Source organism: Macrotis lagotis, chromosome 3, assembly GCF_037893015.1.
Source record: "Macrotis lagotis isolate mMagLag1 chromosome 3, bilby.v1.9.chrom.fasta, whole genome shotgun sequence".
Classification (NCBI taxonomy): Eukaryota; Metazoa; Chordata; class Mammalia; order Peramelemorphia; family Peramelidae; genus Macrotis; species Macrotis lagotis.
Genome location: NC_133660.1, coordinates 172,692,329 through 172,710,940, shown reverse-complemented (window position 1 = coordinate 172,710,940; position 18,612 = coordinate 172,692,329). Strand labels below are relative to the sequence as shown.

Here is an 18,612-nt window from a genome sequence, read left to right as displayed (position 1 = left end):
TCTGTTTCTGGCTGTACCTGGATATGGGGTCCTAGAGTGCATCAGTTTTTTATACCCTTATTAACCTTGGGTAAATCCCAGACCCTTGAGTCATCAATGTGTTATAATCCTGTGAGAGTCAGAAACAGCCAACTGGAGAGCTCACTTCTTATTGCTAGAGATTTTTCACTGGAAGAACCAAACTGGATACATGGTGCTTTGTGCATTGGAGGTATTCAATACAAGGTTGTTAAGTTGAATTGGATGAAGTCACTGAATTCTTTTCGCAGCATTGCCTCAATCTTTACTCATAGGCACTAGATTGAGGAGCAGCAGACCAAAGAAAAGTACAAAGTTATAACTCCAATTAATTCAAACAATAAATCCATGAAGCTGCAGAAATAATTGAGTTTGAACTGGATATTTCAATTGGGCTAGAAAATGCACATATTATATATACTTAGACTAGTTCAAATTCAAAAACATGTAACTACTTCACAGATTCATAATTTGCTCTAGTTAGAGTTTTCCTTCCCATGTCCTACAGTTGGTAATATCCTCCATGCCAAAATTACCATATATCTGCTTTTGATTTGTTTTATGTATTTACCCAAATTAATGCTGTCTTCTCACCCAGCTAGGGTATCAGCTCCTAGAAATAAATAACTGTGTGTCCCTAACCTAACCCTTAGTATATAGCATGAATCATGACTGTTTGAATTCTTTCTCCCTTTAGAGTATCTAGATCGTAATAGCTGTCAATAAGCATTTGAAAATGAATGTCTTCCTGAAGATCAGCAGAATTGAGTTTATATTGTGGCAGATTAAGCTACTGTGTTTCAATGAACTACTCTTTTAGAGCAAAAATTTACATGGTTCCTCTGGGTCAAAGGGGCAGTACTGCAACAGTACACAGAATACCCAAGCGCCTAAGCAGGACCTCTAACCAGAGCCTGAAAAAAGAAGTTGGAAAATTTCATGGACTCTTCCTTCTTTTGAGATTTTCAGATCTGGGTGTTTGCCCAAATCTGCCTATTGGTAAGCTAGGCACACTGTCTCATAACTACACAGGGCAAACCATGCCACATTTGCATAAAAGTGGCATGAAAGAATTGGAATATTTCATATTATGCAAGCTACTTATCAGTTATGGTACATTAGTGATATTTTTTCTCTCTATTTCATTTTGCTACAACCCACTGCTTACTCTTGCTGCATCTTTTTTAATTCTAATCTTGTATGTGTGTATATTTATTTTACTTAGATTTGTTCCTATTCTAATATTTTAGTATAATACTTACATATTTATATAGCTATAGCTATATATTACTAGCCTCATAGGAAAAATCTATACACATGTATATACATTTTATATGTATGCATATATATATCTGTCTATCAATCTATCTATCAGTCTATCTATCTGTCTATCTATCTATCTATCTATCTTATTGGGGAGGAGGTGCACAGGAAGTCTAAGAGAAATAATTGGATTCATAAGATTTTAATTAACTTCTCCATTTGCCCAGTTATGTTTTCACATCTGATACAAAGGACCACTCAATGACTGAGAATTAGGATGCATAATTTCTTTAATAAAAATGCATTCAGCAGCCCCAAGGTAAAGGTGATCCACAAAGTATTAAAAGAAGATAAAAACAGTATGCAAAGATGTTCCTAGGAGTTCAATTCCAGAGTCCTAGAGTTGTCTTTACGTACTCCTTGCCCAAAGGACCAACAGCTGTACCCCAGATCAATTCATTTGGGAATTTAGTTAACTCAAACTGGTCCAGTTCTGCTCTACAGTTCCCTGGTCTACAGTAGCCCTAGTTGATATTGTAGGAGTTTGGGGGGTTAACTAAAGTCATCCATTGGCCCAGAACACTTATAAATCAAGTCAACAAACATTTATTGGGTACTTACTGTAATATAGTCATTATGGTAAGTCTTGAGAACACAGAAACAAGCAGCTTACATTCTAATAGAGGAAGGAAACACTAAATAGGAGATGAGAAGGGAGGAAAATACCAGGAGATACCCAGTGATGGAGCATAATAGAGAAGGTCCATCGGATAGTCAGTCTTTAGTTGCAGCCTGTAAAAGAATGATGATGGCTGTCCTGGGTTACCTTAAAATGGAGGTTCTGGGAGGAACTAATAAATCAGAGAAGAGGTTGAAGGAGTAAGGAGATGGATTGAGAATAATTTTAAAATAAGGAGGAGTCCAAAGATGAAGAGATTTCCATGATTATTTTGGAGGGGGAGAAAAAAGTCCTATAGTGAATCTTGAATCTAATAGAGGCATTCCTAGAACCTAAATCTTCCAACTTCTAGGCTAGCCCTCTACCTGCAGCACCATACTATGTCTCCTATACATACTTCAATATTTAAAGGGTCTCTATTCTGTTGTTGTAGGTATTCCTTCTACCAGTGTAGAACAATATACATCTCAATAGCCCAAGACATGGAAATGGAAAGTTTCTGTGGCTGAATATTTAATTGTTCTGTATTTAAATTGGTGAAAATAATCTACAACTTAACAAGCCTGATTGCACAACAAGCATACAGAAAGTCTGTCTATCTTTAGGTGAAGACCTGATCAGAACACCCAGTTCTATAATTCCAGGCTACCTCTCAATAATAAGGAAAGTTTTCTGTTCATTAGCAGTTATTTAATGCTTCATTTCCTTTCTCAGGTACATAAGATCATGGATCTTGAGATCTCAGAGGCTATAGTCTAATATCTTCATTTTTATGTAGTAAGAAACTGAGGACCCTTTAGGCTAAATGTCTTGTTCAAAATCATAGAAGTAGTCATCATTAAAGCAGTGATTTGAACCCAAGGTTTCTGACTTGAGTCATTTTTCTTGATACTATATTTTCATACTTGATCACTGCATAACTACCTATTTCCTTTCCACATTCCACATTCAAAGGGAAGACAAAAGAACTATAGATGAATATGGTATTCTCACTTTAATAGAAAATATAATACTACAATCCATTATCAGTTAATTCTCAAAGTTCACAAAACCAGTTTTATTCTAGGCACTGAGGAAATTTAATCATTGAATTAAATAGTGCACACAAAGAGAGAGAAAAAACATTCAAAAATCATTTCCTCATCTGTGAAATGAGGGAAATGCATTAGGTCATCGCTAGAGTCCTTTTGGCTCTAAAATTCTATGAATCTGAAATTAGTTCTTCATATACAAGTCGAATGATTCCATTGACATTAGTCATTTTGTGAAATGGAGGTAATGTCAACCCCATCTCTTCAATCACCCTGAAAATTTCCTTGGATGCTTTCATAGTTCTGGGGTTTCCAGAATCTACATGTTCTACTTCCACTAAACACATGAAACAGGAATCTTCTAATGACCCTCTGCCAGTTTTGTTTGTTTAGAACAATAGATCTCAGATAGCCATCAGGGTATCACACTGGACCAAAAGCTATCAATTTGGTTAACTTTCAGAACATGCCACCCCAAAAACCTAAGGAACTTTTTGAGAAAAACATAATTCTTGTTTTGTAATTTTCCCCCTCCTCATATTAGTGTTCTAAACTATCCTATCTTGCTGAAATGTAACTTCCCTTTATTTCAGAAGTTTGACCAGAAAGATCATAATGTAAAACTTTACTTTTTTTCCTAATTTTTTTCAATATTCTGCTTTTTTTTTCATGACTATTAGAAGAAGCTGAGTCCATTATTTTATCTCTGTTTTTGAGGCAATTGGGGTTAAGTAACTTGAATATGATCCCAAAGCTAGTAAATGTCTGAGGCCAGATTTGGACTCAGGAAAATGAATCTTCCTGACTCCAGGCTCAGAACTCTTTCTACTTTGCCACCCCACTTTATATATAATTGATACTTTATAATACTTGATGAATGGATGAATGAGCGGACAGAATGGTGACTAAATAGGGAGTATATATGTCCCTCATCAAAGCACATGTCAGTTAGATCTGATTAAGCAGCCAGGAGGGGTAACTAGAGGAGAAACTAGAGCAAATGTATAATATCTAAATATAGTTCAATCTCAGTCAGAATAGGGAATAAACAATTATATAGAATCCATGATGTGCTTAAACACTTTACAAATATCTCATTTGATCTTTTGAGGCACTGTTATCTCTATTTTACTATTGAGGAAATTGAGGCAAACAGCGATTAAATGACTTGCCCAGAGTCATATAGTGAGTTGAGGTTATATTTGAAGTCAGTTCTTCCTGGCTCTAAGCCCTGAGTTCGATTCAGATGCATTACCTAACTGCCTCTAAAGAGACAGTCAAGGAAGAACGACTTTGGGGAAGGCAAGGGAATCAGATACCATAGCATGATGCAGAGCTCTTTCAATGATAAAACAAACCGGGGTGGGGGCAGGTTGAGGACAGGAACAAAGGAAAAATCAAGACAAGGCATATGGAGAAACTGTGACTCCCTTAGTACTTCTCCTGAATTTCCCTCTTTTATTCTTGCTTATTGCATCCTTCCTGTTGCCTTTTCCTCCCTCAGTTGGATGGTGAGCAACTATTCATCATAGGCAGATAGCAGAGTTGAATGTTTATCTGACCTTGGAAGTAACTTTAGAGTTGGACTGCAGAAGAAGTGGAAACAGCAAGAGAAAAGTTATAGAAACAGAATGGAACATGACCAAGGTCAAGACATCTAAGGCTCCCAGCAGAAATCAACTGTGTGGCATGGAAGGATCAAGTTGACCAACTGTCAATGGAACAATCTAATAGGTAGACACGGGCCAGGGAGACTCTTGGCTGGCACAAAAAAGAATTTGGTTTTGATTAAAAGGAATCAGAAACAGAACTGATGTGATGAAAAGTTTTTCAGGAAAAACTAATCTGACAACTCTGTGAAGAGTAGATTTGATTTAGGTGAGACTGGAGTCAGGGTGAATAAATAGGACTTGGTGACTGATCGAATGTGGTAGAATGAGGGAGTGGGAAGGTCGCAAGAACCAGGAGGAAAATTCAGAGCTATATATGTTTGAACAAAACAAAACACGGTCCTTTATAGAAATGGAAAATTTTCAAAGAAAAGACAGAGGAGAGAAAGAGAAATATAGACAAATATGCCATTCTCTCATTTAAGAGAAAATAGAATAAATTCAATTCCAATTAGAAATTTCCCAAATCAGTTTCATTTTAGGCAATGGGGAAATTATGTGGAATTATTTAATTAAAAATTTACACCAAGAGATAAACCCCTGTTACATCTTGTTATAATAATTAGCTCATTTTATCCTAGCAGAAACTATAATGGTTTATAATGTCCATGTGGATTTTCTCTCTTTGGTTCCTAGGGAGTTTATTTCAGATGAAAAATTTTAATATAAGGGTTCATAATCTGAGCCCTTAATTAGGGAAATCCTAACAATTTAAGCAGAGTTTGGATTTTCTGTCTACCTTTAAATTTATATTTTTGCTTAGTTAATCCCTGCTCATTTTGTGATTAAGGCAGAATTCAATTTGATGGAAACATTTGGCTTACAACATAGTTGATTTTATCATAACATTTGTGAATGTTAGGCCCAGGGAAAATAGGAAATTTGTAAAAGAGCCAACTTTTTCTTGGGACTTCATTTAACTCAGCTAAATTCAGCATTTATAAATGTCCTAAGGAGCATGGATCAATTTCCTCAGCCCATCCACTAGGATTTTTATGCTACATCATTCCAATTCAAAACCTTTTTTGCACTTAATCTAAGGCCTATAACTGACCTTGACCATGGCATCATGTTCCTTCTTTTAGGGGAGTGAGGATTGAGTAAAACAATCCCTCTTCTCAGATCTCAATCTAGTGAGGAAGATGATGTTTGGTTTTACACGTGCTGAGTTTTAGATGATAATGAGAAATCTAAATAGAAGTATTGTAAAGGCAGCTGGAAATAGGGTCCTACAACTCAGGGTAATAATGTACGGTTTCTTTTGGGGGGGGTATATATGTTTGTATTTGTATTTTGTTTTTTATCAAGTGCTTGCTATTTTCCAAATGAGAATATGAATCCCCTTTTCATGGGGGTATATTTTAGGTTAATAGATCTAAAGAATTTCAAATTTGCAATTGTGTAGAATGCATATATACATACGACAGGGCAGGGGGAAGTTCCTATAGGAGGGTTTATGCTCGAATCTGATTTCTGAAACCAAATTTCCTCTGAAATTTTCCCTACAAAACACACCATTATGGGAGGGGGAAATAATATGGCATAACAAGGCAAAAGAACCACCTTAACTTCTAAGACAGTTGCAATATATTAAAAGAGGAGATATTAATAACAGCTAATCCAAGTAGATAATAGTTTGGTAGAAATTTCCTCATTAAAATTATATAGTTTATATTTTATGTAACTGTATAAAGAAGTTTTTGACTTGGAATTGGGAAGACCTGGATTTGAATTCCACAAGTGACATTTACTGGCTATGTGACCCTGGGAAAGTCACTTGACTTCTATATGTGCCATGCTTCTCCCTAGAATTTATCTACTAAATCATAGCTTGTTGATGAAGTTTTTTGATTTTTATTTTTAATTAAACAATTTTCTATAATTATGCATTTTATCACCTCTTCATTTGCAAGTAAATACATCACCTTCCAGATCACTGAAACCTCCCAAGATATCTTGGAGTTTATAGGCTAAATACTTTCCCCCCTTCCTTTCATATTTATCCTTTCATTTAAAAAAATATCCCAACAATACCTGAGACATTGAACATTTTTGCAAATCTTGTTTTGTTTTGGGTTTTTTTTTGAAATGCAGTGTGGTTTAGTGACATGCCCAAGATCACATAACTTGGTAATTATTAGGTTTCTGAGTACAGATTTGAACTCAGGTCCTCCTGACTCCAGGACCAATACTCTATCCACAGCATCACCTAGCTGCCCTGACAATTAATGCTTTTGCCTCATGCTGTTTCATTTCTGATTTCTTGAAATATAGCCTTGGAAACCCAGACTTTAATAAAACCCATTTAGATTTAAATGGAGCTACTTGTTCATGGCTCAAACCCAAATCACTCTGACTCTCACTGATTGTCCACAGTATGTCCCAGAGCGAGACTTACTTGGTTATTGTTTGGGTTTTGATGGACCAGAATAAGTGTAAATAGCAATTGTTTCTGTTTTGGCCAGAAACTCTGATGTCTTCCTCTCCCAGATTGATTATTTTTTTGACAAAAAGGCCATTTGTGTGTGTGTGTGTGTGTGTGTGTGTGTGTGTTTGTATGTATATATGTGTGTTTGCATGTGTGTGTGTTTGACTCATTTCTTACCTAGCCTTAATCACTGAATTGGCATTGCCTGAGGCATAATGAAATCTGGGAAAGACCTTAGTTTATTTTTAAAAATATTTTACATGTTTTTCCAAATATATGTAATGTTGATTTTTACCAATCTTGTTTTTTGCAAGGTTTTGAGTTTTACATTTTTCTTCTTCTTCTCTCCCTTCCATCCCCCATTCCCCTTGCAGAAAGCAATCTGATATAAGCTCTACATTTATAACCATGCTAAACACAGATCCATATTGAATGTGTTGTAAGAAAAAGAATCACATCTGAACAGAAGAAAGAAAACATTAGAGAGAAAAAAATGACAATTTATAGACAATTTTTAAAAGTGGAAGATAATAAATTTTGGTCTTCCTTTAAACTCCAGAGTTCCTTCTTTGGATTTAGATGACATTTTACATCATAAGAAAATACCTTAGTTTAAAAAGACCAAGCTCTCCCACTGCTTTTGGGGCCATCTCCAGTCATCTTGATCTATATTTTGCCACTGAACAAAGATGGCTCCTGAGGAGAGAGGGATGTTGGTGACTCTGCTCTCCCTCTCTTAAATCCAATTCACTTTCAAGTCAAGATGTCACCTTCTTAATGCCATTAGCTTCTTCAAGAAAAAAGGACAAACACAGGTCCAGGTAAATCTGAGAAACGAAATAGGAATGTTCCTCTGGAGGAATGGATAATTGGAATCCAAAGATAAAATCAAGCCCATTATCAGTAATGAATAGTTTAGCACTAAAATGAAGAGGTGCATACTGCACATAATATATTTCTCTAGTAGTAAGCTCCTTGAGGTTAATTACTTTATCATTTCTATATTGAAGGATAATATTTAGGAAATATTTAGGAAAACTGAATCTTCATCTGAGACATAACCTCCCCACCTCAATTTCAGAGATAAGGAGGGAGAAGTAGTGGCCTATCTCCTCTGGAAATGATTCTTAAAGCTTCTGTGCAGCAGAATTATGCTCTGAGTTAGTCTGATTCTAATGACACCATAGCAGATGGTGACTTTTTATGAGCTAGTGCAGTCCTTTCCATGCAATAAAGCCATGTAGAATGTCTTGAAATTAGCTTCAGTTTTTCTTTGCACAGCTCAGTGTTGTAGATGATTCCACCTTGGGAATGAATAGATTTATAGAGTTCTTTGCTTGGAATAACAAAACTGCCTAATCTCTGATTGCTTCATTCAGTTTAGGTAATCCACTACTGTTGTTTTCTGTTGTAAACCATTTCCTCCACAGTTTGAAGTCATCTTAAAAGAGCTTGCTCTGAGTAGACTTCATTGTCTTAGCATAATCCTCTTTTCCCACACAGCAGAGGTGCTTAGATAATTTTCTATCAACCATCTTGGTCCAACTTGGTGGAATTATGCTACATCAAAGCTGGCAAAGACTCCATTCTGGTGGGAATGGGTCCTACTTAATCAATTAGTCCTTGTGATAACATTTTCCTCCTTTTCCTCCCACCCTCCCTCATTCTCCCTTGCTCTTCTCACTATTCCTCCTCCCATTCCTCCTCTCCCTCCTTTTTGCTCTTCCTACTCTCCTTCCCCTTATTCATTGCTCCCTTCTTCCCTCTATTCTTGTGCTTCCCTTTCACCTCCTATGAATTGCATGAGTGCTCTAGGGTATGCTCATGATGTCAGGAGAATGTGAAAGGAGTTGTCAATCCATTGCAGGGAATAGTTGTAGCAAATTTATGGGACAGCATGGTTAAAAGTCATAAAGGATAGGAAGACCTATATGGGTTGGGATCTATATTCTTGGAGGGAGAAACTATGTCACTTGCATTACATAGTCATTGGATTGCCATATTGAAAACTTTGTAAGGAATGCTTTCAAGCAGGGATATATACTGGCAAATATTTGACATCTGCCTCTACAAAAAGTGTAGGCATGGAACTTTTTTAAAGTTAAATTTATATTATTAACAATTTAATCTATCATTTTCATGAACCTAGATAATCCACAAAATAATAAATCATTTTAATTTGTAGAATTTGCTGATTTCTAAGATGTAAATTTTCACACTAAAAATTTAAAATTTCTCTCATGGAAGTCATAGTAACTGGCTTCAGTACAACATTGCTTCCAGATTTTTATATTCTTCATTTTTCCTGCTATTCTCCTAGATTAGGGCATATTACACAAACTCTTTTATTTATAAATCTTGAAAGGAGATATGAAAGCTGTTGGATCTGCAGATGGATAGCCCTTCATATGTGTCCTCCAACTGGCATTACAGAGTGATTGATTTACTTACTGGCCAGGTAATTCCAGGTGGGGTCTTGAACCCTTCTTGGATGGATGCCTCTGTTACAAAGGAAAGCTGGCCTTCAGGAGCTGCTCATGTAGCCACGTTTCAGAGTTTTCCTGAAACTTGATTACAATCTCCTGGAATGACACAGTTGAATTAAATATTAGGAATTGCTTGGTCTACAGTTTGGAAGGCTATTGGAAAACACAGAGTAGACTCAGGGATTAAGGAAGAAAGCTGACAGAAGCTAAGCAGGCTGAATAGCTGGACATTCTTATTTAGAAGGATTGATGTTAATTAATTTATTTTACGTGAGAGAGATCCAGTTTCGAAGCTAGACCACAAGCTGTTGCCAGTGTAGGCTCAGACAATGCTCTAACAGCTGCAGGAATATCATCCATTGTCTGGTTGGCTGACCCCAATATCATATCCATCTTCTTGGGGCTCTCCTATACATACTGTGTCAGTCTGACACCAGCAGCTCATTTTTCTTACCCTTCAACATTACTGTAATTGTACGTGCCTGTCTAGATGCTTGTCTCTGCTTCCTAGCTACTGCCCAGACTCATTGAAACCCTGGAAACTATTTATGTTGGTTTTCTGTTTTAAAAAGAGAAATAAAAAATGGAAACTATCATGCAGACACATGATAATGGTGCAACTTAATATTTATGAAATTCTAAATTTTCTTAAAGGTAAGATGTTATTCAAGGAAAATGTTAATCAATAAATCTATGTAAAGTAAATGCCAAAGTAGATGTTTGCTTTCTGGTCTGGTCTCTGTTCTTAACTGCATATACACACATACATACATACATACACATATATACATATGTATTTTGCTTAACTCTATTGTCCCACATAACAAAAGGCTTACCTAACTTTGTCCTCCCACCTGAGGTTATATGGAACTTTGATTATAGTAATTAATTTTTCAAGGTTAAAAAAATCTGTGGTATTATTCTGAAAAGGAGTTTAAATGAAGAGAGGGCGTTTGGGAAAGTATGAAAGTGAGTCTCTAGAAAAGCTAAAGCAGAGCAATTATTAGGGCAGGTGCTAGAAGGTAATAGATTGAATTGATAATGTTTAATTCTGGGTAGAAACCAGTTGATTGTCCAGTTCAAGATGCTGCTCTGTATATGGGGACATTCATGAAATATTGTCTGCTTCTAAAGCTAGGATCTTAACCTGGTATTTGTGAACCCTTCTATAATACTTTTGATAACTGTACATTAATATAATTTGACTTCTTTTTATCAAATGTAATATTCAGAAAACATTTTTCCTGGTGCTTGCATACTGTAGGTGCTTAATTAGTGCATATTTCCACCCCCTTTGAAATCCTAGTTATTAAATTTTATATGTTTAAGTGTCTTATTTTGAGAAAAGATTCATGTTTCACCAGTTTGCTAAAGGGGTCTATCTCACAAACATAACACACATATTAAGAATTCTAGGTCTAAAGAGAAGAGAAAATCCTACTTTCTTCTTGTAGTAGAAAGCAAAAGAGATCTGGAGTCAGAAGAGTTGATTTCTTATCTTGCTCTAATATTTACTACGTGTGGCACAGAGCACCTGACTATACCATCCTTAGTTTCATTTTTTTTTTCACATCTGTAAAATAAAGGGACTGGGATAGATGAATTCTAAGATTTCTTGTAATTAGGACTTAACCAACAATTCTAGACCTAAAATTTCTAAAGTTATTCCATCCTTTAAATGAGTATTTCTTTGGGGTAGATAATTAAGATTACTATCTTTTTATGATTTTGGAGATAGAGTCCTAGAATGTTGTTTTAAATCGCAAAGAGGTTAAATACTTAGAGTAACCCAGTTATGTTTCAAAAATGGGATTTGAACACTGGTCTTCCTGACCTTATTATGTTTTTTACTCATGATTTTATATTGTGTATTACAATCATTCAAGGTATTTATTTACATGATATATATTTTAAAAATATTTATGAAATTTAAATTTAGTCAGGGAAAAGCAAAGAATCAATTTGAGATATGCCATGTCTTATGATAGAAAAATAGTCATGTGAAATTAGAATATTAGTTCACTCCTGACTGTACAAAATAGTACCTTAGGAAGGGATAAATTTCATGAAATGCTCAAATTCTATTTATTCCTAATTATATTTGAGAGGTTGTTACAATTTCCCCTGAGACTTATGGGAAATTATGAACACTCAGTGACATCCTAGAGTTACATAGTATTTTGTGGCTTGGATCTTCATCTACTCCATGTATGGGTTTATCAAATCTTTTTCATTAAAAGAAACCCTTGTATTCAACATGATGCAAATATTAACTTTTTAGTTCACTCATGATCTAAATTAAATCTATCTTTGAAATGTCAGTGGAGACTTGGCAGGGAATGCGGTGTGTGTGTGTGTGTGTGTGTGTGTGTGTGTGTGTGTGTGTGTGTGTGTGTGTGTATCTTGGGCTTCTGTAGACCCAAAGATGAATTAAGAAAACTTAGACCAAGAATTCTCAAAGTGTGATCCTTATAATACACTTTAAGGGGTTTTGCAAGGTCAAAACTTATTTTGTATTACTAAGATTTTTTTTTAACCTATTAATATACTGCGTCTTCATGCAAGTACTATCTGCGTGAGGCCAGATTTAAGTCATAGTCATATACTTCAATCAAAATAACACTGCAACAGCTTGAATGGAGAATCTTATGTGAGAATCTTGCTGCCCTCTCTTAAGCTAGACATTAAGGAGATTTACCCATGTGAAACAATGTTACTCTTCTTGTTAATTTTGTTTTTTGACATATTTTTTATAAAATTGTCTTATTTAGATTAACTTTGATTGGATTTATTTTCATTATATAAAATGAATTAAGATATCTTAAAGTATTTATCAGTTTTAATGTCTAATAGGGTAAATTTCTTTACTTTTTTTTTGTTAGGTTTTAGCAAGGCAATGGGGTTAAGTGACTTGTCCAAGGTGATACAATTAGGTTATTAGTAAGTGTCTGAGGTTAGATTTGAATTCAGTACCTCCTGCCTCAATTGGTGGTGCTCTGTCCACTGTGCCACCCAGCTGCCCCCAATATGGTATATTTCAATAGACATAATCTACCTTAGCAATACTCATTGATTGTTTCAATATTTTTAAGAATGTGAAGGGCCTGAGACCAAAAAGTTAGAGAATTGCTATCAGACCAAGTATCCTCTGTGGGAGGAGAGATCTTCTACTTCTCAGGGTTCATGGTATTTACTTTTATGTAGCATAAAGTGTCAGTTAAATAAAAACACTACTAACAACAGCAACAACAAAAAACAAAGTACTCCAAAAGCCCCTGTGATAAAGAAGTAAGAAGAGTAAGAACAGCTATTAGATATAGTTAAATTCCAAATCTAATCCATCCATTTACAAAAGTTATTGATGATTTTGAACAGAGAAAAATACAATTTTTGATTAAGATGAAATGCCTCTATGAGAAAACACTGGTTTAAATAACATATCCATTAGAACCTATTTATTCAACCTGGTCGGTCTAAAGCCCAGTTAGTCAGATGGTCTCAGTTTGCAAAACCTGCCAATGAGTTTTGGTCCTTCTGAGGTGTGCTAATTCATTGAAGTTGGGGGAAAGGCTAGGGTTCCAATTATCTTCTTCCTGATGGAGAGAAATCGGTGACCCATCCCTTATTACTGAAATGGAAGAGGTCCAATCCCTCCACCTCCCCCACCCCCTTCCTGCAGGTTATAATTTGTAGTCTGGCAGAGTTAATAACACACAGAGAATTCTTGGAGTGATGTTTTCCAGTCCTTAAGGGCCTTGAAGAAAACTCACCTGGATCATTTTATTTGGGGACTAACTCTTCTACATTGTTATTTCCATGAAGGACTACTGAAAAAAGTGTCTTCATGCACTTTTATAATCCAAAATATAAAACATACAAAAGGACCTGCCCTAGGGATAGCATAGAGACCTCTGCAGTCTCTCCCCTTCTCTTTTCCATCTGTGGGCTGAGTGATCTGAAAATGTTGGGCAGCTCCCAGGTTCCCATACAGGACTCTTCCCAGACTGGAGCTGACCACTCTGGTGCATCTCCTCACTGCCTCTTCAAGCCATCCCCAATGTGCCCTGGGCAAAGAGGTCTGGAAACCTCTCCCTTTGCCATGGACACAGGTGGCTCCAGGGACCCAAATGCCCCATGGGCTGTGCCTGGAAGGTTGGAGTTGGTGACCTGTCATGGCTGCTGCCTGGTTGCACTGTGGCTATTTCCAACTCCCAGCCCCAAGGGAAGAAACCTTTCTCTTAGATCTTTCAAGTTGTCTTGGGCTGGGAAATTGTTTCACTAAGGCTTTCTGTGGTTTCTGCCCCTCTAAATTTTGTATAGAGGCACAAATTTACAGTTTTTGGAGATTTGGGGAGATGTTTCTGGGAATTCCTACCCCTCACACTGCCATCTTGCCCCCCCACCTTGGCAACTGATAGGATAATAGAATGTCCCAGAGCTCCATTTGAATACTCTCAAATAGATCAAATAATAAAATAATTTAAAAAAATTGTTAATGGTGCCTCCAAGTGGCAGGATTCATTGATTCCAACTGAAGTTGTCACATAGATGAAAAAGGTAGCACTACATTTGAAGTCTGAGAACTTGGTTCCAAACCCTTATTTTTCTTAACAAGACCCTTAACTTGTGAGTTTCATTTTTTTTTCAGCTATATAATGAAGAGATTTTACCACATGACTACTAACTGTCAATCCTAAATCTGTGATTCCATGGTCCTATATACATATTAAAGGATTTCTGCTGAAAAATGGGAAATGAAATATAATGACTACAACCACAGAAATAGGACAATAACTTGTTTCTCAGGTTGAGAACCTTTTTCATCCTTAGTCTATAGTAGGCTCTTATAGTACATTTCTCTCTTTCTTTTTGGCTTCTGCTAGGTAACAGGGTTAAGTGACTTGCCCAAGGTCACACAACTAGGCAATCATCAAGTGTCTGTGGCTAGATTTGAATTCAGGTCATCCTGACTCCAGAACCAGTGCTCTATTCATTGTGTCACCTGTGTTCATTGATTTAGAGATCTTATACGTGTATCTTCATTTTAGAGGTCAGAATTTGGACGGTATCTGATTGTCTTTAGACGTCTGACTTTTGTTCTAGATTATTGAAACCATAACTTTTGCTCTGGACTGTCTTGTGGCATTTCAAGAATTTCACCTCTGGAAATACAATATGAATGTACCCAATCATCCCCTTAATCATGACCTCTAGATCAGAAAACCAAAATAACCAACAAAAATAGAACCTGATGTCCTATTCCATTATTTCTAGTTGGGGTGTCTAGAAGATTTGACTCTATTTTGGACACTAATCTTTTCAAAGTAACCACTTCAGCCTTGTGGGATATAGCTAAGAGTATCAAGGGGGTACTTAGAGGCAGGGGCAGGAACAGATGGGTGACTCACCTCACAACCCACTACCAACTCAATTCCAAGATCTAACTATGAGCTTTTTAAATGCAGCAATTTTAATATATGCTATTTGAGTTGGAGGCTGTTGGCACCAGACTTGCCCTCCAAAGGCTCTTCTTTAAAGGATTTAAAGTGTACTCATTCCAATTACAGGGTCTCAAAAGAATCCTTTATTGTTATTTTTTGGCACTATCAGATACCTTCATAGTTCTGACTATAATTGATTCCAAATATCATTATTCCCATGACATATCAGACAATTCTGGGAAACCCAACTCTTTGGGTTCTAAGGGGAGTAAGTTTGCAGTGTTGAATAGGATAGACCACCAAGAGACAGATTAGCCTTACCCTGATGTTGAAAGTTTGTTGTCATTAAAATAGAATTGCAGCTTTGTACAATCCATGTGTCTTTTTGGCTGAGATACCTTTGCAAACTAGTTACCATATGTGGAGATATGACTGAATGTTGCTTAGTCAATGATACTGTAATGTTGAGGAACCTCGATGATCTGACTTAAGACTTGGCTCTAAAAGGTCAAAGTATCACACCATATAGTGGTCATCTCAGTTGATCTGATCTTATTATGTCAGACCACTGGACTCACATGACTCTGGAAAAGATAGTGAGATTTGTGTCTTTGTATAACACCCTCTCTCTATAATTAACCTTATCTGTATGACTTCCCTGATGTCATTGCCTTCTTTGAGATTTAAGAACAACTACCCACCTACCATCATGTTAGAGGAAGGAAGCAGCATGATATGATGGAAGTAGAATGAGACTTGTTTATTATCTGGTTGTTTTTCAATCATGTCTGAATTTTCATTACTCCGTTGGGAGGTTTCTTGTAGTGGTCTGCCATGTGATGAGAATGATGAGAAAACTGAAACAAGCAGAGTTAAGTGACAAGTAGGTATGTAAGATCAAATTCTAACTCACAATAATGAGTCTTCCTGATTCCAGGCCTGGTACTCTATCCACTCCACTATCTTACAGTCCCATCTAAGAATAGGAACTATATTTAAATCCCACCTCTGTCACTCACTATTTTTTGTGACATTAGGCAAATGATTTAATTTTTTTGGATTCATATCTGTCATCTAAAATATTAGAAGTTTAGAGAAGAATGCTTCTAAATTCTCTCATTATATCTTTAGAATATTTTATCCCAGTGTCCTTAAATGAGTTACTCAAAATTTTTTAGATAAGTGGTAAGGAATGGAATTGAACTCCGGAGATCTGACTCAAAATTAGAGCACTGACTTTTCATTTAAATGGGGTTGAAAATACTTTTAAGATTTTTACATTTCTTCTATCAACATGCCAACTATATAAAAAGTAAACAACATGAGCCCCCTTTGTTGGCATAGCACCTAATTTGAATCCGGTTTCAGATCAACATAATTGGCTTCAGTTTTCTACAGTGACATTTTTGTACTTATTTCTCAGTTTGTCTCAGCTAGTGTTTTTATTATTATAGCTGGAAAAACCTCAAGAATAAATATCAATGTTTTATGATAAAGTCGAATGCTATTTTGGCTTTTGTTTGTTTATTTTTGTTTTGTTTTTATCCCTGCTGAACAATGAGAGAAATACTCATGCAGAAATTTATAATATTCTACCAATCTGTCTTTAAATATCAAATGGAATTTAGTGGGAAGACAGACTTGTACAATCATTTTTTAGACATGATTACTTAGTTAAGATCAGGGTTTGACAATCAATTTTCATTCTGTGACCCACTTCTGATTGTTTCATATTCCATGATTAATCAAGGAGAAAGGAAGGAGACAGAAAAATTTCCCTTCTATCAAGTTAGTTGGTGGGTCTTGTGTTTTTGTCTGTGTAGATGAAGTAGTAACATAGTTTTCTAAACTTGTCATACATTGTCAGAATGGGAATGAAATGAATGAATGAATGAATGAATAAAAAAACTTTTGCTTAATGCCTACTATGTATTAAGCATTATGCTAAATAGGAAAGATACAAACTTAGAGACAAAACTAAAATTAAAAAAATTAAAATTACCTTCAAGGAGCTTATACTCTAAAAGATGAAGACAACACCTATAATTAAATTATTATGGGTTGGGGGTGAAATATTTTGCTATGCCATAAGAATGATGAATTGAGCCATGGGGAAGTTGAATAATTTTGTCCTTTCTAAGAGCAATAACACTATACATTTAGCCATAGTTCTAGAATTGGAAAATGGTTACATGTAGTATTTCTTTCTTTGACTAGAGAATTATTAATTTTGGCTTTAAGATTTCTAGTATTTTTCATTTGGAGATTTCTTTCAGGTGATGACCAAGAATGATTTTAATTTCCACTTTACCCTCTAGTTCCAAGATAAATGAATAGTTTTCTTTATGATTTCTTGAAATATGATGTCAAGGATTTTTTGTTGTTGTTGTTGTAGCTCATGGTTTTCAAGTAGTCTAGTGATTGTCAAATTTTCTCTACTCACAGATTTTTTTTCCTATAATATTCTTTATATTCTCTTTCTTTTTCCAATTTTCCAATTTTTCATTATTTTCATTATTATTAAATTATTATTATTCAATTTTTAAATTTTAATTTGTCATTAGCTCCTATTCGGCTAATTTTCCTTTTTTAAAAGTCATTTTCTTCACTAAAATTTTATTTCTCTATTTCCGAATCATTAATTCTCTTCATGTGTTTTTCCCCTCAGCTCTTGCTTATTTTTCCTATTTTCCCTTTATTATTCTAATTAGTTTTAAAAACATTTTAGCTCTTTCCCCCTTAATCTCTTGTTTTAACTGTTCTTGAAATTCTTGTTGGACTTGTGTCTAAGCTGCATTTTTGCTTTAGATTTTGCTTGTAGGTTTTTTCCAAGTCATTTTCTTCTTCTATGCTTTTATTTTAGTCTTCCCTATCACTACAAGGGTCTTTTATTTCTGATTTCTTTATGTCCATTGTTCTAGCCTTCTTCATGACATTTCTTTGTTGTTAATGCACACTCCTGGTCTGATCTGAACATTTCTCCTCTTTCATTTGCTGCTTTCATAGCTCCTACTGGGAACTTAAGCACTTTCAGTGCACCTAGAGTAATATAATTTAAGGAGAGGTCTGTCTATTGCTCTTTGATAAAAAAAAAAGTTTTGGGTCTATTGCTTGATAAGTTGTTGGGCATTTCAGTAGTGTGCTGTTAGACTCAGTCACTATTAGCCCACTGGGAGGCTCTGCAGGTAGAGAATGTTTTCCTTTGATATCCAGTAGATTTCTTTTCTCCTGGGATCAGCATCACACTATGATTATTTCTTTCTCAGAATTTGTTCCTTGCTCATTATATAGCTAGGGCCAATATTACTTTGGACTTGTATAGTAGGTGACAGTGCTGCCAGATGGAACCTGTTCCTAGATCTAGAAATGTCTAGGGATCCCTTGGAATCTCTTTCTGTCTTGATACTTCTTGCATTGGTGCCCCATCTCAGCTTTCTCTCAGTTCCTAAGTACTAGAATTTTTCCTATCAGGTTCTTAGTCTAATCCTGTCTTCAGGACCACTTTTATTCATCTCAGGAAGTCCTCTAGCACTGGGAAAATAAATGGCTCACTATGACTTTTTGAGTTTCCCAATCAGAGTTCAGTCTTATGCAAG

General features: G+C 35.6%; 1 long non-coding RNA gene across 3 annotated transcripts in view; it reads right to left on the bottom strand.

Moving 5' to 3' along the window:
• LOC141517963 (uncharacterized) overlaps positions 1-18,612 on the bottom strand; it is a 43,302-nt gene that overhangs the window by 12,063 nt on the left and 12,627 nt on the right. For all 3 annotated transcript variants that reach the window (XR_012477032.1, XR_012477034.1, XR_012477033.1), the window contains 2 exons: positions 15,722-15,873; positions 9,541-9,671 (listed from right to left, as the gene is read on the bottom strand). This is a non-coding gene — a long non-coding RNA (uncharacterized LOC141517963). The remainder of the gene's footprint in view (positions 1-9,540; positions 9,672-15,721; positions 15,874-18,612) is intronic.